Source organism: Pinus tabuliformis, chromosome 8 (assembly GCF_031772625.1).
Source record: "Pinus tabuliformis cultivar Carrire ecotype Pingquan chromosome 8, CPIR1, whole genome shotgun sequence".
NCBI classification, from domain to species: Eukaryota; Viridiplantae; Streptophyta; class Pinopsida; order Pinales; family Pinaceae; genus Pinus; species Pinus tabuliformis.
This window is the reverse complement of record NC_142294.1, coordinates 262,496,802-262,523,525: the sequence shown is the minus strand read 5'-3', so window position 1 is coordinate 262,523,525 and position 26,724 is coordinate 262,496,802. Positions and strand designations below refer to the sequence as shown.

Genomic DNA, 26,724 nt, shown 5'->3' with positions numbered 1-26,724 from the left:
GAATACCTTTTAAGGTAGGAATGATAATAGGTTAAGGATGAAGCAAAATCTCCAAAAGCCTTAAAACATGATATTTAATAACAACCTAATTTTTCTCCCCAGTTCCATAAAAAATAATTGAAATATCCCAACAAACATCTACTAGTCTTTCCTCATCTTTTAATTAAATAAGGTTTTATTGGATCTTTAGAAATGATAGTAAAGAGTGAACCTTAAGATATATCATCCTACCCTTAGCTCTAAGGCTTAAAAAAATACCAAAATTAAAGAAAATATATAAATCACCAATGATAGTCGTCGTTAATCATATCTATATAACTCATAAATGAGTTTTTCCTCTACAACATCATCTCCATATTTAAATTTGAAATGAAGACCTTTAAGTTCCTACTAATATCATCTTGATTCATAGAAGGTTCTTTGTTTTCATGCTTTGTTAGCCAAGGGAAGTATGTGAATCCATAAGCCCACAATGTTTCATTATCTCAAGTTTATGTAGATTCTGAGCAGGGGAAGAATGAACTGCATTTTCTCTCGAAGATGACGAGCATTCCCATGTTTATGATTTATGAAGATGCCTTGTGAGGGGAGGATGATGACCTTCTATAATGGATTTTCATTTGTATTCTGGTTTCTCCCTTCTTAATATAATAAATATTTAGATGGGACTTTGCATTAGGACTTGCCTTGGGATATCTTATTTGGGTAAATCTAGATGAAGCTAGATGCTTCTTCTCCATAGTTGTTTTTGTTTTTTTGGTTATGCATGAATATGTAGGATGTATGTTTGACTTAGAAGCAAAATTTTAATCGTTATAAGCCTCCTAAATCTATGCTATGAAGTGTTTTCCTTTCAAAGATAATGATTTTTCCTCGTATGAAATGGTTTCCTTTGAAATCCAACATGATACTCGTATTTCACATTTGAGGGTAGTGGGGATTGCCATCTATTTCTAGTGATGGTGCCTTGTATTGATTGGTATTTAATTCTAATTAAATTGTTTTGAGCTTTTGGTGTAGGCTTGAAGTGGCTATTATTGTAAGTACGATGTAGTTCATTATCGTGTAGAGGTAGGGAGGGTTAATCCATCTAGGAAAGGACAAATAGAGAAAAGGATTGTTTTGAATAATAAAGTGACATAGTGATGAAATACAAAAGTGAACACTAGATATCAAACCTAAGACCAAAATATAGAGTTTCAATAAGATGGAAGTTGTTTTCAAAGGGTGTTTGGGGGTGAAATAATATCTCCATTTTTAGTATGGATGGAACTTGAATACAACTAGTGGATTCCCCTAGAAATAAAACAAATATTCTTAAAACCACGAATAGAAATAATTCACAAATTTCCCGAAAATAAGAAAACCAAAGAATCGGTCATGGGATTCCATGATAATTTTGCAAGGAAGGACTATAGTAACTCATATCATATTCGAAATATTCATGCAATAATAAAAAGGAGGGTGCACAAATGTTGAGAGAACTTAAAAGTTCTTTTATCACGATCATTATATGTTACATATCTACCTCCAATTGGAGATATTGTCTCCCTATAAGGAACTAAGAACATGTAGACCATGGGCTTTTACTAGTTCTCTATAAATATTTCCCTATACCCACTCATCTCTAATAAATATGAACATTTATCTATTGAAACCATCTATGTGTTTTTAAAACCCTAACTTATTCATTAAATACCACAAAAAAAATATATGAACCACAATTTCTCTGTAAACTACATTTTAATGTTTGATTACTGTTTGGTATTTTGACTGTCTTGTTAAAACAATAGATAAACTCTAAGATAAATTATCAACCAGGGTAATTCTTTTTATTTCAAGGCTATTGTGCATAATATGCATTGGAAATCATTATTAATTGACATTGAATACTTCCTAATATACTTCCTTATATTATGCTCCTAAAAAAACATAACTCTCAATCAAAGGAAGATTCTTACTGTAAATTGTTCCACACCTGTAGGAATTGAAATCATTCTTCACTAAATTTTGGAATTAAAACCTCACTATTTAGAACCACACTTGCATGAAACGAAAAGAACTATGCATGTTGTTCTACAAAAGAAATAACTATTTGTAAGTAGGAAATCACATTTGTCACTCTTGCATAAAGAAAATAACACTCAACATAACTAGATCCTCACTTGCATAAATGAAATCACTGGGCACCACAACTAATCAAGAATCAATCACCAATCTCGAATAGCATTAGCACTTAACAAATCAAATGTTACTAGTGTAATTACATTAATAATTTCTAGATGGAAACAATAAAGGATAGAATTATTAAACTATAAGTACTATATGTAACAACACAACGTCACAATAACCTCGAACAATAATTATTCATAATAATCGAGAAATGATAAGAAAAAATCATCAATCTATAATAATCAGGGCCATAAAGCCCTCCAAAAAGCAACTAAAGTACCTAGAGCTAAGACTGATTCCTACAATTCCATTGCTATTGTTCATGTTTTTTTCATCTAAGGAACCATTGACAAGTTGGCCCAAATACTTAGGAAGAGCAATATCTATGTGACCTTCAAGCCTCTTAACACTATTCGTTCTTCCCTCATACTCGTTAAAGCCTTACCTGATCCCTTTCTCTTGTGGGAAGTCTTATATAGGTGAGATAGGTAATTGTGTTAAGCATATAATTCAAGAGCATGCTATGGAAATTAAGCACAACTGCTCGCAATCCTCGACTCTTGTTGAGCATTCTACCAAGACTAGGCATTAGATCTGTATTGAGGATGCATGTGTGCTTGCTATAATTTCTCATTATCACCACAAAAAATTTAGGGAGGCCATTGAGATAGAGATACAGACCACTAACAATCTAAATAGGGATGATAACTAGAAAATCAATAGAAGTTGGATCCCTGCTCTCCCCTCATGGTGTATTTCTTCCTAGTTTCCTCCTCTTTCTTGGTTTATTCTTTGTCCTTCCTTTTTGTGTTTAGTTTATCTATTTATTATTTATGTAATAACTATCTACTTTAATTAGTACCATTTTTTTCTTATCTACTTGATTTATTTTCCTTTTCTTTTACCTCTAGTTATTTTATTTTACCCTTGAGGCTAATTTCTAGTATTATTAATAATTTTAGAATATTATAGAAATGTATAATAATTTAATTATTACATATTTAACCCTTAATTTAGATTCCTTTGGTTTATGATATTTTTAATTATTAATAAACTTATAATAATCTAATTATTATTATCTAAATATTATTAAGCTTATTCTTCCTATTTTTTTTTACCAATTTATATTTTTATTTATTTCCTCATTACTTTTGAATATATTTCTAATACTATTAATTTATTTTTAATAATAATTTAATAATATTATTAACTATAGGTTAACATTCATAATACTAATAATTTATTTATAATAATTTCATATTATTATAATTTAATTGTTACATATTATTAACCTTACATTTTTCTTTTGACTTAGGGTATCTTTATTAATAACATTTTATAATAAATATATTATTATTATCTAATGTAACACAATTTTATCCTTATTATTATTTATTATTCATTATAATTTTTCCTAATGGTTATTTTCTTTGACCTTTGAACTTATCTTCTAATTCCCTCTCTTTTTATATCCTTGGTGGATCATATTCTCTTCATCTAATCATCCAGAACATGGACCACATTGACTATTCTGAAACACGTCATTAATTAGAATCATTTATGTGATGGATTCATAAGATGTGTCTTTAAATGACTTTAATCACAAAAGCGTCCATTTAGATAAATCACAAAAATATATAGCAACACTATATAACAATAGTATAATATGAGTCAATAAAGATATATAATGGTTATGGTTTAGTAACTTTAACCTATATTCAAGAATTCCTGCAAAGTCTCATGAGTAACAGTAACAATGGTGCGCTAATCACATAAGATATCAATAGCAACAATCAACTTCAATTCCATAAATCTAATTCAAACCTACAAGCTAATCATACGAAACACCTTCATTATACAATCAAAACAATCTTCTCTAAATAGGAGGGTTCTTCCTTCTTAAAAAGGATCTAGAGAAAAGTTAACAATGTAGATGTTAAGCAATAATTCATCAAATCAGCTACAAACCTACTGGTTCTTGCATATATTGTAAAAGAAATATATATATATATATATATATATATATATATATATATATATATATAGAGAGAGAGAGAGAGAGAGAGAGAGAGAGAGAGATATGCATAGTATGAGAAAAGAAATTCCAGCAACCTTCTTGGGGCAGAGAGATCCCCTTCTATAGTTTTTTCTTTTGCATCAAATCTTGGTAATAAATAAAAACCTGAACAACCTTTAGAATCTTTTGATTCTCAAGTGGCTCAAATAAAGTTATATGAGGGTTCTTAATAACCAACTACAATGTATTGTATGAAAATAAGGTTGTTGCCACAATGGATTTCCTTGATTAGTAAATGACTAAAAAGCTAGAGATCATAATCACCATGGATGAATTGACCACGTCATTTGAGAAGGTTCAAATCACTGTTGTCATAATGAACTATGTTGATTGTTTTGAGTAATAGTGCACATAGCAATAGTCTAGAATAGCATCATGACCTTGTTAGTAATGAGATAGTAGAATAACAACATCTGGGTAAGTCAGAGTAACAACAAAGTGTAATCTTTGAGTAATAACATAATGAATTTGTAGTGTAATGACATCATGAAGTATTCGAGTAAAAAAATCCTGAAGATGGTGGAGTAACAACATGATGGGTCAGTTAGGTCATCTTATAGACATTTTCGTCAACATACTATGAGTAAAACAAAAAAAATAACTATTCTCTTTTCAAATACAAGTTGAACATAGTGGATTAGAGTGACATAAATATTTGGCATAATTGAATAAAAAAATTGGATATGGGGTAGAAAGGATGTGACTATTGAGGGACAAATAGACAAAAATATAAGGGAAAAGACGATAAAGTTAAGCCACTTCTTGAACCCAACATCATCCGGCAATTGAAGCAACTACATGTCCCCATGTAGACCACTAATTAATAAAACTCTTCTCTTATTCAGAATGGGAGTATTTTAAATGAAGTTCTATGAAATGGTAGGCATTTATGGTATCATCCATGTACTAGCTCTAGCCATTAGGAATAATTAACTCCAACCACCATATTTTTTCATCTCCTAGCTTAAGGTAGTATTAGTGCTGATACTTTGCCAAAGAGATCCATATTAAAGGAAGCCATAGTCTAAGACCAAGTCAACTAGGCCCACATCTCCTAATATAATTGACATACCTAGGTACTCTTGAGATGGCTTGGATAAAAATAGGATAATAGTAAAAAGCTCTTTTCTTTAGCTCATTGTCATAGGTCTCCCATATGAGTTAGAGCATCCAATTTTTGTAGGTCAATAGATTCAGAACAAAGATCCTTGATTTTTTACTAAACAATTTTCATAATAGAAGCTCACTTTGTGGATCCAATAAAATCATAGCAAGTGTTGTTCATTGCAACAATAGGAGTTGTTTCTCCTTTAATATATAGCTTCTTCTATTCTTGGTTTGTTGTTGCAATATTATGAACTAGTTTCCATTTGAATTGGTTATTAATAGACAAGTTGAGGACTCTTAATTGAATATCTTTGACATATGGTGAGAGGTTAAACGTCCTCTCTTTGTACCAAACATATTCATGCATGTATAAATCACATAACAATTTTTTTCTACAATGTTACTTTGCGAAAAAAATTATAAAAGGAACATGGTAATACTGAGCTCATAAGTTCTATTCTCCTTTATTTTTTTATCTAGGAAAGAACATATTGCTCATGAAGAAAAAGGGGATAGGAAGGTGATGGTCCTTTGAAACTCCCTATTTCATGTGAAATATCATACATTTGTTACTTTTTATTGATGTAGTACCTGAATTTCATCCTTGAGCTCCTTTATTTATTCTTTTTTGTTCCTTCTCTCCTCTCGGAGCTACTCCTACTCGAACCTATGAAATGTGAGTTCTTATGCCCAAGCCTCTTTGAAATCACAAATGATATTCTTTTGATAACTAAGGGGGATTACATCTAATTGAAATGATAAATATAATTTATTTAATTCATATCTCTCAGTGACCTAAGAATCAATATCATAGTTGACATTCCAATATTCTTCTTTATTGGACTTGATTACCTCGACTGTTTTTATTTGAGTAATAATAGAATCATTGTCAAGTTTTTGTAGATGCACCAAGGTATTTTCCTCTCTTATAGGTTGAATGCATTAGCTATTGTTTCTTGTGCATCATGTTGAGTTCCTTCTTCTCTTTTTGTAGCCTAAATGACCTTAACCACTGGTTCTTGTGGGAGAACAACATCATTTTAGGTTATTTTTTGTCAGATATGAATCGTTCCCTCTTAGGTTGGATTTCCTTAGATGATGTCTCTTGCTTGTCAACAACTAGGTAAGTATGTTCTTGTGCATCATCCATTATCTATTTCTCCTCAAGATGGATCTCCTTGGATTTTGTTACTTGAGTAACAAGAACATCATTAAAACATTCTCATGTATCAACCTACATTTATTCTTCATTACTCTACCCCTCAATCTCTAGAAATTCAATAGCTTTTACTCTAACCACGCTCTTTTCCTAAAATTTCACTAGTTCTTGTGAAACCTTGCAATCCCAATCATATACTTGCACTTCAAACAAGAAAATAACTAGCATTATTGTGTTTTCCTACACATTTCCTACCTCACCAAGTAGTTCTCCACAAGTAGGACATCATTTTTTTTAGGTTCCCTCGTTTTGAACTTATTAGTCTTAGAAGAGGAGGATAATGTCCCCATAATTTGAGTGGCCTCTTGTTATAGCTCCAAATCTCACTCTTGATGTTTCTGATGCTACACTCATGGCCTAGGGCAACCCCTCCTTCTAAACCTAGTCCAAATACTTAAAAAACAATGTTTTACTCCCTATACGTGACATTGCCCTAAGCTAAACGCGTGTGTACGCGGGTCTGTGTATACCCAATCCATGTATATGTCTTAAAACACTTTAAAAAATTAAATCTCCTTAATTTCATTTGGAGATCACGGGTTTTACCTGTTGATTACCTATTAGTGTCCATGGCCCAACTGTTCCCAACGAATTCCTAACTAAAAAACTACTTTGGGAGAAGTATAAAAAGGATTCAATTGGAAGGCCTAAGGGAAGAGAGAATAGAGAGAAAAATCACTCTGCTGAGATTATCCCTTATTAGGTCTGAAGATCCTCGTGATTCCAACACTTCACCCATTATAGGAAACCCTTGTTTCCTTGAGTTATGATGTCTTTTCACTAGTTGAGATATCCTTGTGTGAGTCATGGAAGGTGCCTTTTGAAGAATTGGGATTGGATGAATCCGGAGGATGGTTCTGCTTGCAGCCTATGAGAGGAAGATTCAGGTGATATCATTCCTTGTTTTACTTTAGTTATCTGCAATAAAGAAAAATTTGTCTTGTTCTCGAAATCAATCTTCTTCATGCTTATGATGTTGTCATTATGGTTTGCATATGAATAGTTGTTTCAATTATATAACTAACTTCCTTTCAATATGCTATGAAGTTCATTTCTTTATGATCCTTGGTCCATATAGTGCTATGCCTCCTTGAATTGATTGCTTTGCAGGTTAAAGGATCAAAAGGAATGACAAGAGGGTTTGGACCCTAGTTGGATCTACCTGAACGAAGGACCCCCAGGTGCACCTCTCTTCATGCAATTTGCTTATATTAGTATCATGGCTGTGTGGAATGCATGTTTTTCATTGTAGATAGGCCCCGCTATGCTAGGGTATTGACCCAAGACCCTAGAGGACTTTGTCTGTCAAATGAATTGGCGACTCCACTGGGGACAATAGTATTGTTGTTCCTAGTTTGGGTTATTTTAAGCTAATCAAGGCTTAGACTTCAATTTTCTTGGTATAACTGAGTTGTCTATTCCTATAGGAACTCACACTTTAAGTCTGAACAGTTTCTTCAGACTTGTATTTTTGCTTTTTCTTGTGAACTGTTATATACGTAGTTTTGCCATGTTACAAAAGTGTTTGTACGCAAGTTTCCCCATATGAACCCGCATATACGCAGGTTTCTTTGGGCTGAATTGCGTATACACGCAGCTGTGAATTGACACAGTCGTGTATACCCTAATTTTCAAAGATTTTTGCAAATCTTTCTTGTTTAGTAAATTTTTTTGCTGGTCTGAGGATTTCCTGAACAGTCAAGTTTGGTTGTCAGTCTCTATTTTTACAGAAAGTTTCCGGTTTCGAATTCTCTCTGTTTGTGGAAAGTTTTGGTCTTGTTTTTTTTTTTGTTGAAAGAGTCACCATTTGTGTTCAAGCACACGAGATTTCTCTCTGAGAATCTTGGCTGTTCTGGTCTTCCAGAGTAGAAAGATTGGTTTCAATCTTTGTGGCAAACTTTATCTTTGTGACCTTCTTTCTTTGTGTCAAAATTGCATCTTGTGGCCATTTACTTTTCTTGCTTTTTGAAAGTTGTTGAGTGACGATTTTGAGAGTTGTCTTTCTTGATCTTTTGATCATTGTCACCAAGCTTTTTTTGCTGCTTTTTGGTTGTTAAGAGCACCTTGAAGCACCTATTTTTATTGAGTTTTTGCCCATTTTGAGTTCGTAACTTGCAAAGTGTTTTGGTTGCTTATTCTTCAGTCTCAAAGTTTTCAATAGTATTTGGAACACTTTTGAAATGCCATTTTTTTTTTTTCTTTTGAAGAAAACTTCTTGAAAAATTGGTTTTTTCTTTCTTTGTCCTTGTTTTGATTTAGTTTCTTTTTTGCGAGTGAAAGTGCATTTTTTGTTTGTCTTGTGATTTTCTTTTAGTGTTTGGACGAAAATGAGCATTAGCAACTTATATTCTATCTAAACATTTTAAGTGGCTAATTAGAATTGATAAACAATTTGCTTTCATTCTTTTCTTTAGGGTAATCTTGAGTTTCTTGCATCTTCATACCTTGCATTAGGATAATTTTGCATTGTTAAAGCATTTTAGTTTTTGCTTCTGTGAAGTATGTTGCAAGACAAGAAAAGGAAAATGTTTTTTGCTTTCTAGGTGTTTCTTAGAACCAAAGTAGAACTTGCTTTTCATCGAAAGAAAATGATTGCATTCATGTAGTTACTTTTTCTTTGATTTTGGTTGAGTCATACACACATCATCAGTTTCACTCCCATACCCTTGACTTAAAATAACAGCCTTTAAAATCAAGCGTTAACTAAAATATACTAGAACTTTTTTATATTGTCAATTTAGACACACCAACAAATTTTAGGATATTTAGGGTGTTGGATTAGGCGAGAGGAAAGTAAACTCTCCAAGGTTACTCTAAACTATCAAACATAGAAGTCTGAATAGTGAGTGCAAATCCAATAGCATTAGGGAGACAAGGAAATCTCCGGATCTGGGAGTTAAGCATGAGGGTTTTTGAAGATAAGGAAGAGAGATAGCCCCTCTCCTACTTGTCCGATCTAACCTCATGACTGTTTCGCCTGGCTTCTGACATGAGTTGGTACATTTAGTTGCTTATCCTAGGGATCTATATAGGTGGCTGTGGAGGGGAATCCCATGGCACATGAGGTCGACGTTGTATCACTCTCAGCAGTACTTCTGGAGGGCACTCGTGCGAAGCTCGGAGGCTTGCACTAGCACAAGCTATTGTTTGGAGGTTAGCGTAACTTCCTCTAATACCTTCGCTGGTAAGCCTGGGCCATCATTATCCCAGACTATCTTTGGAAGACCCCTACTCCACTTTCTTGTATTTTGGTTTCCAGTTCTCATCACCCGAAGTAGAAATACTTCGAAGTTGCTTGATTGGTTGTATCTTTAGGGACTTTATAGTTGAGTTCTCTTTGCTCCTTGTATATAGTTGGCTTTAAGTATTTTTGTCTAGTCACTTTTTGGACTTTGTATCCTAAGTGACTAACTTACCACTCCACCGATCTTGAAAGGCTTTTGGTCGTTCTTTCGGAAGTATTGGAGTTGCCTCCTCAAGGGCAAAGGTTTTGATTATGTATCTATCTTCCTTGAAAAGTCATTTCTACATTCCCCTAAGGGAAGGGTCTGTGACCTAGATGTGGGTGACATTCAATGAAATTTATGAAGAACCTGATGGATGGTGGTGAGAGGACGGGCCACTTGGCTGATGGCACTTCACCCCACACTAGCCTGAGCCGAATTCATGACAAACCGCAAGTAGCATTTAATGAATGCTTGGGTCGATAAATGGCTATCATTGCCCAGACATGGACTCCCCTCATCTCATTGTGTCTCCTTCTCCCCTACTCCACTACAACTGCCCACCCCAAGCTACTGAACCCAGCTCCCGCATAGTTACTGGGCATCACTACTGGTTAGTGAGTTGTGTTGATTTCGGTAATGGGCATCACCATTCCCATTCCAGGTTCTGTAAGTTAATCACCGCCCAACCGATCCTTATTCCCCTACTCAATTCCTCTGCCATTGCTCCCACTGAAAACTTGGCCAGGCATTCCGTCATGGTTTGTCATCGCATGAGGAGCTGAAGAGGAGGGATTCGAGGAGGTAGTTCCCACCCTCAGATGACGTCAAATCCTGAGCCGCTACCTCCTCCCCTTCCCCTGAACTTTCTCACCCCTATAGCTATGTTCTGGAAAGGTATCCCAATACTTGCAGTGGTCGGGGTCATTCTCTGTCTCCAGGTGAAGGTCGCAGAGATTTTGCGGTTCACACCGTGAATTTCCCTTTGCCCTCTCACCTTTCTCCCTACTCGACCCAATTCAGATTTCGCAGCAACCTGAACATACTAGTGATTACTACTACAATCACCATCCTTTTCACTGAAGATAATGAGCTGCAAGCTACACAGGTGGAAAGTTCTGAAATACAGCAAGAGGATGCTCACAGATGCAGAAATGGCTGTGACATTGGAAAGAATCTGTTGGACGAGGAAAAAGCTGCTCTGCATGGCCAGACCATGGGTGGCGGTTAGCATGTTTAGGGTGGTAGTTCTAGCGCCACGCGCTCCCCAGGTGGAAGAGGGATTGAAGGGTTAACTCCATAGGCGGCGACTGGTAGATATGGTGGCATCCAACCTGCGGGTGGGCCACACGGTAGAGCGTCGTCGGAGGAGGAGGATGACTGGATGAAGTATGTGTGTCCGGTTGTAGAGGAGCCCATTCCAGACGAGTTCAAATGATAATGTGTGGCTGCCAGGTGTCACCAGCTGAGATCTCCTATACTGACTGGTCTTTTTTGATATGTTTTCTCTACTAGAATTTGTCTAGATTTATTTTTGTCCTCGTGAGACTTCTCTGGTTTTTTTTTTCCTGGTCTTAAAGACTGATATCCCATCTCAGTATTTTTTCCTCTATGGACTAGTTTCCCCAATGTTGGGGCAGTCAAGATATTCTCTGATACACTATGTTAAGCATTGCTGAGGCCTGCACCTCATTGTACTTTTTTGTTACATATTAATAGATTAACTTAACTTAGAAAAAAAAAGGGAAGGGTCTGCAAATCAGTTAGATATGGCCAATATTCCTGTGGAAACCAACCAAGGTACCCTCCCAAAAGGGGATCCTTGTGCTTTTCCTTTCTTTTGAAATGTTGGTACTCCCTTGATGGCCACTTTGAATATTCCTGGATTGATTGTTGGACTACCTGTTTGGCTGTGGTCCACTCCGAATATTCCAAATGATCTTGAAGCTTCTCAGTTGAATGCTTTATTTCAGGGACATCACATGGATGTTAATCGTTCGTCTTCTTTCAAAGAGAAATCTGGGATTCCTTTTTCCCCTCCTTTTTGTAATAAGAAATATATAAAGAGGAGAAAGAGGAAGTCAAAGAAGAAGAGTAATTCTATCCCTTCATCATCAACCTCTGCTTGTCATGTTGAAGATGGTCCTTCAGCTACTACGAGTCATACTAGGGGCACAAGTCTAGTCACTGCAAGTCATACTAGCACTTCATCATCAATCTCTGCTAGTCATGTTGAAGATGAAACTTTAGTTGCTACAAGTCATGCTGGGGGCATAAATCTAGTCACTTCAACTCATACTAGTAAAGAGTCATGATCATCTGCAAGTCATGTTCAGCACTCTCTACAAACCACTGCTAGTCATGTTAGCGGAATGGAGGTTGATAAGAAACCTAGACGTAGAAGTTTTAAACCTAAGTTCCCTTGTAAGATATCCAAGGGAGACCATCTTACTCATTTATGCCTTGGTATTCCAAAGGTACAAAGGATATGGTCTGAGTCTGAAAGTTCTTATACTCCTAGATCTAATATGCTTTCTCATGAATCCCATCAACCATTAGTTGATAATGTGGTAGAGCCAGTGCAATCGCTGGCTGATTACACTCCTCTTTTGGGGGGTGAAGTGCCTAACAAAAGAGTTTGTTTGATCTCTAATATAGAGTCTTCTAGTATAAGGGGCATTCTGGTTTCTTCGAATGTTTGCCCTCCAAGTTCTAGGAGTGTCTCCTTTGATTGGGATAGTCTTGTCGAGCCTCGTCTTCCGTCTACTGCACCTTTCCATATAAAGGTTAGAGTTAATTCCACAAATGTCTATTGATGTATGGTGGATGAAGGATCCTCTGCAAGTATTATATCCTCTTTGACTAGGAAAGCTTTGGTTTCCCCAAAGTTGTTGACAACCCAGAGTCAGTTGTTTGCCTATGATAGAAGACCTGGTGAATCTATGGGTGTTCTTCCTCATTTGCCTATTACTTTAGGTGGGAAGATTGTCTTAATCGATATGATGGTGGTTTATAGCCCTTTAGAATTTAATATTCTACTTGGGCATGAATATGTTTATGCTATCAATGTTGTGGTGTCTTCACTCTTTCGAGTGATGTGCTTTCCTCGTGAAGGGAATATTGTCACTATTGATCAGCTTGCATCTCATAATCACCACCCTAATTCGACCTTACTGCAGAATACCCCTTGGTTTGTTCGAAGTGTTCAAGTAGACTCTACCCCGCTATAGGTGAATTATGTGGCATTGAATCCTCAATGTTCAATCGCTTCTGAGAAGGATCCTTTGACTTATTATTGTCTTTCTTGGGACTTGGTCCTGACAGTTGATCGAGAGATTCTTCCTATAGGGACATGGGACCCCTTAATTCCCTCTTTTCATCCTTGTAGTTCTCATGATTTCTCAGAACTTGATTTGCCTTCATAGGAGGAACTCTCTAAAGCCATGGGTTTTGACTACCGAAGGAGTCCTGGGCCTGATCCCTGTAAGTGGTTTGTCTAGAAGAACTATTATCTGTAAGCCACAAGGTTGCATGGTTCCCTGTACCATATTTTATATATAAGGTACACATTTTCAAGTTTTGTATTCTATAACAAAATATTTTATATGAAGTTTATATGTGGGATGTATTAACTTCTTGTCTAGTGTTTCTATTTATGTATACAGAACTTAGAATATTTCTACTTTGGAAAATTTTATGGTTGGTCCTTTCTAATAGGTATTGGTTCTCGAAATTGGCATATAGGTTAGGTTTCTCCGCCTCCATTGTGTACTTATCAGTTTCCTTTCCCATTTTGGCCTTAGGATCGACCCCACCAAGTTATGGTACAGAACCTTCTCATTGCTTAGAAGTATCATGACTTGTGTGGTACAGCTTACCTTATCATGGGTGCCCTAGTTAGTACCTTGTTGTCACTTGGCACTCATGCTGATTTTTTGTCCCTAGGCTCAGGAGTCCTCTTTAGTCCTACCATGACTTATGCGATGAAAACTCATTCCTCTTTACTTCTTCGCTTCATTCTGGCATTATACCCTAGAGGCTCCTTCGTGTTGAGTTGTACTACTGCATTGCATTTTGACCATTTGCACCTTTTGGCCTTGAGCCAGCTTCACTTGGACTCGTGTTTAAGCCAAATTTTGACCATGACGTCTACAAAATCAAACTTGCATCCCCTTGACTTCTGCAACTTGACACACCCTGACCCGTGGAAGGAACACACCTTTAAGTGTCGTTGACCAGTTTTCACCTCCCTGCATTGGGCATAGGATTGTTCTAATCCCAGAAACTAGATCATATGTTTCACCGACACTCACTCTTTCCACTGTACTATAACACTATTTTATTCTTTTTCCAGCTTAAAGAAAAAGAGAAAAAAATTATATATTCAAAAAAGAGCGGGAACAGGACAATATTTCCATTTATTATTGACAGCTAGAGTCAATCATGTCGCCCTTGAACAAAGCACTCAAAAGAAAATCTCCTCCATTTGGGCGGGATTTAGTTTGACTTAGGTATGCCTTAACCTTGTTTTTTTTTTTTTTCTCGATTAAGACTAAATCTATTAAGTAAAAATATTGTACAAGAGGGTACATCCCAAAGATGCAAGAAACCGGCAACCGGAAATGATAGACCTATCAACCTCGGTTCCGGAGAACGAGTTAAGCAAGCAAGGAGCTACAACAAGACACTAGAAGCTGAAAGAAACATATTAAACTACCCTGAGAGGGTAGAGGCTTCAACACGAAGCTTTTTCCCTTTTCGTTTTTTAACTACAACCCAACCATTTTGTGGTGGATGAGCGATTACAACTTGAAGACTGGGATCCTCCACCGGGGATCCCTCCTTGGGGAAGCCCTCCTTTTCTGAATCTGAGGAGGAGGACAAATGGACACGTTTCTGAGCAATGGATGAGTCAGAGGAAGGCGCCAGACCATCGATGGAGGGGGCCACGGAATGAGGGGTCTGTTCCAATTCTTCATCGCTGCCTTCATCTTTAGAGCTGGAGGAACCAGGATCCACCACTGGAGGAGGAGAGCAGGGAGTCCAACGTTTGGACTTGGGCTTGGAGGCATTGGCCTTGTTCTTTTTTGCCGGGCGAGATGGGCATGTATTCTGCAAATGCCCAGATTGGTGGCAATGGCGGCACCGAAAAGCAGTATTCTCGTAGTCCAGAGTCTGGGTCCAGACAAAGTCGTTTATCTTAAGGTTGATTTGTTCTGGAAGACCTTTGCTCAGGTCTAACTCCGCACATACTCTTGCATATGAGTAGAGACCTTTAGCTTCCCGCCATAAATCTCCACTGAGGAAGCTACCCAAGGTGTCTCCTATAGCTCTGAAGACACGAGTATTCCATAGGTGGGTAGGTAAGTTTGGAAGCCGAATCCATACCGGAGTCTTGGTAATGACTGCAGTAGCTGGATCGAAATCTGGGAATGCCTTAACCTTGTTATTGAGTCAGTTCTCCCCCAATTGGTTATCTCTTCCAATCATATGGAGGGTTTGTATGTGCCTCCTACATAACGAAATGCAGAGTCATCATATGCTGCCATAGAGTCACATTGAGTCATGCTTTTGTTCAAGGGAAGTTAGCCTGAGTCAGCCTCTCTGCGGTGTCTCTTGACTCATTTTTCAGTCAACCATCCCTGGTTGTCAGTGTCTTGTCTATCATCACATTAACTATATTGGTCCTTTACTTGTGCCATTTTGAGAAGGTCCCCATTGACTTCTTGCTGGCAGGTCGTGTCCTTATCGACAACGACATCTTGCTTTGAGGACAGGCCTAGAGTTGCACCTTGGCCCTATTTTCATTATTGATAGGTCACCTTGTGCTCAACATCGATTAGTATCATGGGTCTTTGACTGAGTGGTTTCCCTTATGTTCGACATCAGTTTACACTATCACACATTGGGATTCATGCAGTACCTTGGTTTTCATTTGACCCTATTGGTGGATACCTCGCCTCTGTGTCAGCTTTCATTATTGGTTGGTTCAAAGGGTTTATGTCATGTGCTAGCCAGATCTTGTGTATGCCATAAACGTGCTATGGTTGGGTTACTACATATTTTCGTCCGATTTCTTCCACATTATTGGCCTACGGGTTACGCTCACACTAGATTGATGAAGGATGCCTTAATGCCTTCCTTCTAGCAGATATTTCCCCATCGACTAAGACTTATTGCGCTGGGGCAAAGGTCTAGAGTCCATTTGGCAATACCTTGGGGTTTACAGTCATTAGTGGAAGATCCTTCGCTATCGATAGTGGGAAACCATCATTTTCTCCTGATTGATAGACTCTTATAGGTGTTTGACTCCAGCTCATCTATTCACACATTTTAGATTGTACTAGGTACCTTGATGCTCATTATCATTATCAGTGAGTAGTCTTGTGTTTGTTAATGGTATACGTCAATGACCAGTAATCAAATGATTTATCACATGGTCGACTTCAGATCATTTATTCCCATGATGTAGAAATGTACCACGGCGGTCGGTGAATACCTCGAGTTGCATCAGCATTCATTGGTTCACTGGACAGTTGCTCCTGTTGCTACCAGTTGATACCACTCCACCTTATATGTTGCAGTCATTCATGGCAACATTCTATATGCTGGCACCTGAGTTTAAAGTGTAGTACCACCTTACTCCATCATGTTCATTTGGTACTTTTGGGATCAGTCTTTGATATCCGTGATCAGCTTCATCCTTCAGCATCATTGACATTCTTATATGTGATATTCAAACATGTACTTGTTTGATTGTAATCAGATGATCCATTATGTATTTTTCAGTCTTCTATACTTGTATACTTAGTGGATTTGCTTGTACTTGATATGTGGACATTCTTTACTTTCTCTGAGCATGGATATGCCCGCCTCAGACAACGTTTCTTTCTGATCTCCTTTTGTGGCTTGGCAGGTAGAACTTTGGTGAAGTCCTTCTCAGTTTTTGACAAGTTTCCTTTCCATGTACTTACTTAATATATTTTGGCCATCATGTACCCCTTCTAACCTCATATATTCGGGGGCATATGTTATAGCTCCAAATCTCACTCTTGATGTTTGTGATGCTACACTCATGGCCTAGGGAAACCCCTCCTTCCAAACCTGGTCCAAATACTTAGAAAACAATGTTTTACTCCCTATACGCAACATTGCCCTGAGCTAAAAGCATGTGTACGCGGGTCTATGTATACCCAACCCACGTATATGTCTTAAAACACTTAAAAAAATTAAATCTCCTTAATTTCAGGCGGAGATCATAGGTTTTACCTGTTGATTACCTATTAGTGCCCGTGGCCCAACTGTTCCCAACGAATTCCAAACTAAAAAACTACTTTGGGAGAAATATAAAAAGGCTGAAATGGGAAGGCTCAAGGGAGGAGAGAATAGAGAGAAAAATCACTCTGCTGAGATTATCCCTGATTAGGTCTAAAGATCCTTGTGCTTCCAGCACTTCGCCCATTACAGGAAACCCTTGTTTTGTTGAGTTATGATTTCCTTTCACTAGTTGAAATATCCTTTTGTGAGTCATGGAAGGAGTCTTTTGAAGACTTGGGATTGGACGAATCCGGAGGACGGTTCTGCTTGGAGCTTGCAAGAGGAAGATTCAGATGATCTCATTCCTTGTTTTACTTTAGTTATCTGCAATAAAGAAACATTTTTCTTATTCTCGAAATCAATCTTCTTCATTCTTATGATGTTGTCATTATGGTTTGCATATGAATATTTGTTTCAATTATATAACTAACTACCTTTCAATATTCTATGAAGTTCATTTCTTTATGATGCTTGGTTCCATATGCTGCTATGCTTCCTTGAATTGATTGTTTTGCAGGTTAAAGGATCGAAAGGAACTCCAAGAGGGTTTGGACCCTGGTTGGATCTACCCAAACGAAGGACCCCCAGGTGCACCTCTCTTCATGTAGTTTGCTTATATTAGTATCATGGCTATCTGGAATGCTTGTTTTTCATTGCAGATAACCCCCGCTCTGCTAGGGTATTGACCCAAGACCCTAGGGGACTTTGTCCCTCAACACCTCTATGAGGGTTCTTGGTCCTAAGATTTCCTCATTTTGAGATTTATTTTTAGGTTTGTAAGTTGTCCTTTAAGTTTAGTATTTTCTTCCTTTAAATGAACATTTTTTTTAGATAGAGGATTGTTTTTAGACTTTCCATGGGGAGTGGTATCAACCTTCTTCATTGCACCCTTCTTCACCATAGAAGAGTAGTGCTCCATTGGTTTCTTGAAAACATTTAGGGTTTCATATGGTTGGGATATTTTTACTATAAAAAATTATCTAGTCCTCCTTCTTGGGAGACAACCAACCACCTATTACTTTGACAATCACCTTTTTTCACTTCATCTATTATTGTGAAAGCTCATCCTCAATGGCGCATGCCGCAATTCCTAGGCTACTTCACTTTTTTTTGGTCACATCAATTGGTATATCAACACACAGACCATCAACAAGTATGTCAACATGGAGATTCTCTATCTCTACACCATTCTTCCCAGTAGGCCTAGCCATCTCTAGCTCATCATCCCGAATTCTTTCTATTCCCTTCTCTTATCCATTTTTATTATTCCTTCCTTTCCTTGTCTTGTAGTACACCCACAATAGGGGTCATGAATTATTCCCATACCTTCCCTTAATGTTCAGTGCACCAAAAACCATGAATAGCCCATGGTTACTACACAACTCTCTACATGCTTATATTGGCATACCACTTTGGACATATCTTTTAGGGACTCCCATAGGATGTAGAAAAGAATAACCAATTTTCCATGGAAAAGGTGATCTAGTACCAGGAAAAGGTAGTTGAAGACCACCCCAAACCTACTTTTGGAGGTGATGTACTTTTGCATGAAATAAAAAATGTTTGACCAAAGGGTGGAAACGAAGTTCTCTCTACACCTATTCCCTTACTATTTACCTATTCCTCTCTTTCTAAGAAATTGGATTTTTCTATTAGGATAAATTACTTTCTATTGAACCATCTCATCCTCATTTGTAGAAATATAGTCACCATGGAAACTACCTCCTCTATGACTGAAATTCTCATCCCTTTACTCTGTTTAGTAAAATTATAAGAAAAATTGAGGCTGATAGTTTCATTAAACCCATGCAATTTCTCAAGATGCAATAACCACCTTGAATCCTATAAAATCTAATAAATGTCTGGGTGGTGTTGCAATAGAATAAGTGAGTCCAGTTCATTTCAATCAGTCACCCCCCCATAGTTAAATGTTTGAGTATAGTTATTGTTGCAATAGGAGCATGCAATTGATTAAGGGAAAGATCATTGAGATCAAAAGAATTGAAACATTGGTGATTTCGATGCATATGCCATAAATGGTAATAATAATGAGATGGATGGGATATTTATGGAGGATTTTTTCAAGACAATGGCGATGTGACATGCAGTAGGATGGAGAAAGGAAATAAATTATGAAATGATGTGAAAATAAAACCATGATGCATCTATCTTGAGTAACGATGGAGCATTTAGAGTCATGATATTTGTTGTGGTACTAGGTGATGCTGCTATCAATATACCACCGCCCACCTGAAATTGAGGTTGTCCTAACCTAATGTGGCAATAGGTTAAAATATACTTATCCAGTCATCACCCAAATCATATTTATGCGAGAAAATGAAAAAATCACAAACATGTTGGGTGTTTATCATATGAAATGATCTTTTGACAAGTATGATGTGTTAGACGTGACCACAACAATGTTGACATGATAGGTGAAATACAATACTAGTAAGGATCATGGTAAAAAACATTGGCAAGACCCTTTAGTGAAAAATGAGAGAACTGAACATGTGATTACAATAGTAACATCAAGAGTAACATCAATAGAAATCATCGTAGGAATAGTAATAGCAAGTTCGAGTAACAATGTCCATAATAACAACTAGTGCAATAATAACTACAGTAACAACAAACTAGAGTAACTATGCCCATATTAACAAAAACCACTGCAGCAAAAATTGCGCAATGTCTAAAGATATGAATTTGATGGTTATTACTAAAAAATAATTCACTGCAATTGTTAGTGAACATAAGATATAATATAACAAAATGAAAGATTTTCAACTTCCAACAAGATGGTTTTTAGTTGATATCTGTATATCCATGACCCAAAGGGGTTTCACCATTATATTTATTTTATTTTGAAGTTTCTTTTATATATATGAATAAAAAAAATTCACGTAGTTGGTGGTGCAAGAAGGCGATTCCCTGCCCCAAAAATTAAGACTTTAACCCAAGATAATGTGAGAAAATGAATCCTTAGAGAGTCGTTTATAATAAAACCAAAGAGGATGTCCATTTAAAAGCAAAGAGGTTTACTGTACATATGAAGTTGTGATCTTAGCATTCCCATTTTCAAAACAAAAAGCCATTTCATAAGGGCCTAGAACATGGTGTGAAGCTTCCCCTTGAAATTATTGAATCTAGATACGTAAAAGAGTTCCAAATCTCCCTTTTGAACAACCTCCCTTTTGATAAATCTATCATACCACTTGGTGCAATGTTTCGGAATAATGTGAGTGCATTGGATGGAAACCAAGCACACTCCATTTATCTCACTTGGCTACTCATGTGTTTTTCTACTGAAATTAGATCCAAATTTAGTTTTAGAACAATCTTGAGTGTCTTTACTTTGAACTCAATATGAAAAATAAGACTCTTACCATACACACTCATATGGAGAAAATCCTATATTACTATTCCATGTAGTTTTATAAACCCAAAGTGCCTCTCAAAGTTTTTCATACCAATCTTGATGTGTTCTAGCCATGTTCTTAGTAAGGATAACTTCAATGACTATGTTGGTACTCTCCAATTATGTATTACGTCACAGGTGGTAAGGTGAAGTTATCCCCTGGTGAATATTTTACTTCTTAATAGGTTTTTCAATTAACTAGGAAGTAAATAGTGGCCCTCCATCTATAAATTTCTCTCTCATCACTCCATAACAAACAAATATGTCTTCAAATATAGAGTATGGAATAACTTGATCAGTGTCCTTGGTGAGTTCTTTGTCCTCGACCCACTAGATTAGATAATTTGTTCAAATCAAAAAGTAGGACTTCTGAAGAGATGAGGGATTGATAGGCCCCACTTCTCAAATCATTTCATGGCCAATTGAGCTTGCAATGAAATTTCATCTTACTAAATTGATTGGACCATCTTTTGGAAAATATCACACCAATGTACATACTTACTTGTATACCAAAACAATGTAGGCCAGAAATAGCCTATGAAAAGCACTTTATACCCTACTCTTTTAACAAAAATGTGTCCAATGCAAGGCTTGTTATGAAAATCCTTATAAATTTCGTAGAATTTATCTTCACTTACATAGTGCCACATCTCATAATATAGCATAGTTAAAAAGATATAATAATCTACCTAAGTGTATCTAGAAACCTATTGAATTCTCTTTTTCTTTTCCCTATGGGAGAGGCAGTGCAATAACTTGCGTACAAAAGTATAATTAGTGATAAATGAATGTCATGGAAAGTGATTGGATGCTACAAAAAGGCTCTCATCTAGAAAAGTGTCCTCAATAGGTGAATTGCCAATATTGTTGTAAACCTTAGAAAGGAAGTCTACGAAAACTTTATCCTTCCCAGCTTTATCCATAATAGTGATATCAAACTCTTGTAATAAAGGAAACTACCTAGTAACTCTACCATTAGTAATAGGTTTATTCATAAGAAATTTAATGGTAGAGTGGTCAATATGTACAAATCCCTAATAGCCTATAATATAATGCCAAAATTTATTGATGGCATGTAGAACAACAATAAATTATTTTTCAATTATCATATAATTTAGCTTTGTAGGGGTCAAGAGTCTTGTTGATGTAATATATTTCATATGAATTTCATTCCTCTTATTCTCTAAATACAAGCTTAATATTAGTGTTGTAGGAATTTGTATCAATATGGAATGGTAAGGTTTGATTAGGTTCTCGTAAGGTAGGAGCTTCAGACACACACATTTTCATACCTGCAAAGGAATTTTGACAATTTTCAAACCATACAAATTCCTTATCATTTGAAAATATTAGAAACAAAGGAGATGCAAATTTAGAAAAGTTTTCAATAAAACAATGGTAATAACCTAGATCCCCTAAGAATATATGTTCTTCATTTTATGATTTTGGAAGGGGAATTTTTAAGAATGCCTTAATTTTCACTATATCAAATTGTATCCCTAAGGAAGAAAGATAATATGCAAGTACAACTCCTTCATTCCTCATCACATGCAATTATTTTGTACTTGAGGCTAAATGAGATTGCTTGCAATACTTAAACACTTTCTCAATATTAGCTAGAGCTTTCTCAAATATGCCACCATATGGAATAAGATCATCCATATAAATCTCAACACAATCATCAAGTAAATATGAAAGTATTCCATGTACATCTAACTCTAAAGTGGTGGGTGCATTATAAAGTTCGAAAGGAAGGGCTCATTATGAAAACATATGATAGAGACAAGTGAAGATGGTTCTAGTCCTTAGGATTGATTTGGATATGGTTTTACCCACTGAACCCATCAAGAAATGAGAAAAAAAATCTTGCCTGACATATTACCAAGGAACTGATCAATAAAGGGAAATAACAAGAGGAACTTTTAGAAGGCTTTATTTACCTATCTATAATCAACACACTCAATCCAATTACCATTATTTTTGGGAACAATGATCAGTTTGGAAACCCTCTAGTTATTATAGATTGGATATATGAAATTAACATTTAACATTTTTTGGAGTTCTTTGACAACATCCTTCAAGGTTAGATTCATTCAGCATTGCAGTTGGTAAACCATTAGATAATTTTTGAGGTATAAAATGGGCCTCCTAAGGAATATTATAAAATAATAGTGGAAATAAAAAATAAGATTATATTACCCCATCAAGTTTTGGAGGGAAAAATTAAAAGACTACTTTTGGAACCCATATTTTCAACTTATCTCCCTACAAGTTTACTCAATTTTCAAGTCAGAAAACTCGTTGGATGTAAAAATTTTGTATTCAAGGAGTACCCATGTTGCATACTTTCAATGGACCCTAGTACACGAAAGCATATGAAATACATGAAAAAATGTGCTTGCAATCACATATTTTCATGTATTTGACACATTTCATGTAGTAGGGTGTAGGTTTTAACCCCACACAGAAATTAATTGCACACAAATTCTAAAAATAGAAAATAAACAATAGCAAAAGAATAAAACATAAAATAGATATACATAAATATTTTTCCGTGGATACTAAAACTGGGAGTACCAGATTGATTTTTCATTATATTCCTTTCAATGTTACACTACATATATCTACATGCCGAAGAATCCATAAACCCCAATCCATTAACCATGGATTAGAACATAGTCGTAGTTCCCTTAACCAGATCTACAAAATTCCATTAACGAAAAACCACCATGCCCAAAACCATGTGCGAAATCCATGCACAAAACCATAGGTAGGTCCGCCCACCTAACATAGGGTCCAAAAAAATTTCTTGGGTCACTACCTTAGGCTTTGTGCAGGGGCCTGCCACCCCCCTAAATACCACAAACCTACTGCACCCTGCACAATGTACAGGGGGGGCTATTGCCCCCACTGTGAAACCCTGTGCGTGGATTAGTCATGGAAAGAATATAACACACACATAACATTCTCCCACTTGTTGTTTTCTTTTTACATGGACCACATGAGATCTTAGTCATTGATCCAACCCTACAACACCCATTATTTCTCTACACAAAGAGAACTTCTCAGTGATCAAATACTTTCTCAATGCATCTACAATATTCTTCAAAGTGTCCACCTTTACCAACAACACCTTTTTTTCCTCAACGATATCCCTCACAAAGTCATACTGAACATAAATGTGCTTTGTCTTTGAATGATAAGTAGGGTTCTTTGCCAAGAAAATTGCACTTTTCATCTCATAGTCTTTCCTTATAGCTCTTTGTACTATCCCCATACTTGAACACAATCTCTCCAACCAAAATTCTTCCTTGCTTGCATGAGTGGTTGCCATGTATTCTGCCTCTATAGCTGAAAGGGCCACTAAAAATTATCTCTTACTCATACAACTGATTGCACCTCCAAATAGGTTAAACATATACCCACTTGTAGATCTTCTCTGATCCAGATCTTCGTCCCAGGCTACATCAACAAAGCCACGAATGTCCAAAACTCTATCCAATCCTGGTCTTCCTTGGTAGCACAAGCCATAATCAATAGTGCCACGCAAATAGCTAAAAAGCCTGATTCACTATTGTGCAATGCTCCTTCCCTCGTTTTGACATAAACCTTCTCAATACTCCCACTACATGTGCAATGTCTAGTCTAGTACAGACCATTTCATACATTACACTATCGACTACACTTGCACATGGAACACAAGACATGTCCTCTTTTTCTTCTTGTGCCTTGGGACATTGTTCAACATATAACTTTACACCTACAAGAAGAGGAACCTTCACCAGTTTACGATCCTGCATATTCAACCTCTACAGTATTATCTCGCCATACTTCGTATGGTTTAACGAGATCTTCCTCATTGCTTGATATCATATTATTTCCATGCCCAAAATATAGTTTGTAGCACCAAGATATTTCATGTTGAATTTGGAGGACAATTGGGTCTTCAAATCCTGGATACTTTCTTTATCATTTCCAACCAGGAACATATGATCCACATACAAGACAAGATAAATAACACTGCCACCAATTAATTTAAAATACACACAATGATTTTCTTTGCTTTTCGTGAAGCCAAGTTCCATATAAATGTACTAAATTTCTGATACAACATCCTTGGTGACTGTTTTAACCCATAAAAAGGAATTTTGGACTTGCATATGAGTTCTTTCTTACCCTTCACCACAAATCCTTTAGGTTTCTTCATGTAGGTATCTTCTTCCAAATCCCCGTGAAGAAAAGTTGCCTTCACATCCATGGATTCTACCTCAAAATCAAAAGAAACAACAATAGATAAAAGCAATCTAATAGAACCTACGTTGGCGACAAGAGAAAAAATATCACCAAAATCAATTCCCGACACCTAGGAATAACCTTTAGCTACCGATTGAGCTTTGTATTTCTCCACCTTGCCTTTTGCATTCATATTCTTCTTAAACACCCATTTTCTGCCAATGGGTTTCCTTCCAATCGACAACTTCACCAGATCCCAAGCCTCATTTTTGTACCAATATGCCATTTCATCAACCATTGCCTCTTTACAGAGTTTTCCATCCTCCGAATCTACTGCTTCCCTCACAACTCTAGGATCATCATCACTAATAGGTAAAGAAAAATTTGAACAGAAACCAGATGGACTATACCTCTCTAGTTGTCTTCTTTCTCAAACTGATCTTCTCACAGCTGAAGTTTGTGGATCTTCCTATTCTGATTCCTCTTATGCCGTAGAGTCTAATTCTTCCTCCTTTAGCTCAAAATGTATCTTCTCCGGTTCCTTTGGTAGGAATTAATGTTTAATAACATCTTTCACCTCTTTAAAGACCATATCTCGACTATACACAAGCTTCCTTATTTATGTGTTCCAAATCTTATAACATTTTAAACCATCCTTATACCCAATAAAGATGCACCTTTCATATTTACTCTCCAACTTTTCGCTTTTCTCCTTTGGAACATGTACATATCCATCACATCCAAATACCCTTAGATGTGAAAGAGAAGGTTTCTTACCAGTCCATACCTCTTGTGGAGTCTTATCTTCCAATGTTGATGAAGGTGATATTTTGACCAGGTAACATGTAGTCTACACCGCCTCTGCCCAGAATTCTTGTTCTAACTTGAAACCACTGAGCATGCTTCTTGCCTTCTCCATCAATGTCCTATTCATTCTTTCTTCAAATCCATTTTTTTGAGGTGTGTATGGAGTAGTCTTCTGTCGTGCAATACCACACTTCTTACAAAACTCTTCAAATTCCTTCTTGCAAAACTCTCCATCGTTATCTGTCATCAAAACCTTTGTCTTCTTCCTTCTTTGGTTTTCCACCAAAGCCTTAAATTATTTAAACCTATCAAAGACTTCATATTTCTTTCCGAGGAAATATATCCATGTATTCCTTGAGAATTCATGTATAAATGATACATAGTATGCAGACTTACATAGTTATGGAACCGACATTAGTCCAAACACATCACTGTGTGGAATCTCTAATATCTATTTCACCCTATTAGCACAAGAGGGGAAACTCACCCAATCATTCTTCTCATATACACAATTTTCACAAAAATCAAAATCCAAAGAGAAGTTAGACATACCTTCTACCATACCATTACCATGAAGTATTCGAAGGCCCTTCTCTTGAATATGTCCAAGTCTTTGATGTCATAGCATGGTCTTTTCTTGAGAGACCACTAGATTTTCTGCTCCACTTTCAAGAACCACAAAACTATTTCACCCATCAATAATAATGCTACCCTAAAGCTTGTACAAAGTTCCGATATGAACTCCCTACATCAATATCAGTGATCCCTGAACCATCTTGTAGGTATTGTTCTCGAACACTATTTTTACACCTGAATCATCTATCTTTCTTACAAAAGTCAGACTTGTGGCCAATGCAGGAATATGAAAAACACCTAGAAGTGTTCTAATCCTTCCACCTTGTAACTTCAACCTGACTTTTCCATGACCAATGATTCTAGTCTTCCTGTCATCCCCTAAGAAGACATCATCATATTTCTCATACTCTCATAACCACTCCCTATGGGTAGTGAAGTGAAAGGATGCACCTAAGTCAATCAACTATGCCTCATGATCTACATGTGTACTTGAAGAAGAAGCCATGTACACATCCCCAGCTTCATTTGAGGTGGTTTTCACCTCTCCAAAAGGAGCATCATCATACCCCTTTCC

General features: G+C 36.5%; 1 pseudogene; it reads right to left on the bottom strand.

The window, feature by feature from the left end:
* Window positions 1-281: 281 nt before the first annotated feature.
* On the bottom strand, window positions 282-10,559 carry LOC149235156 (uncharacterized; annotated as a pseudogene).
* Between the last annotated feature and the right edge of the window lie 16,165 nt (window positions 10,560-26,724).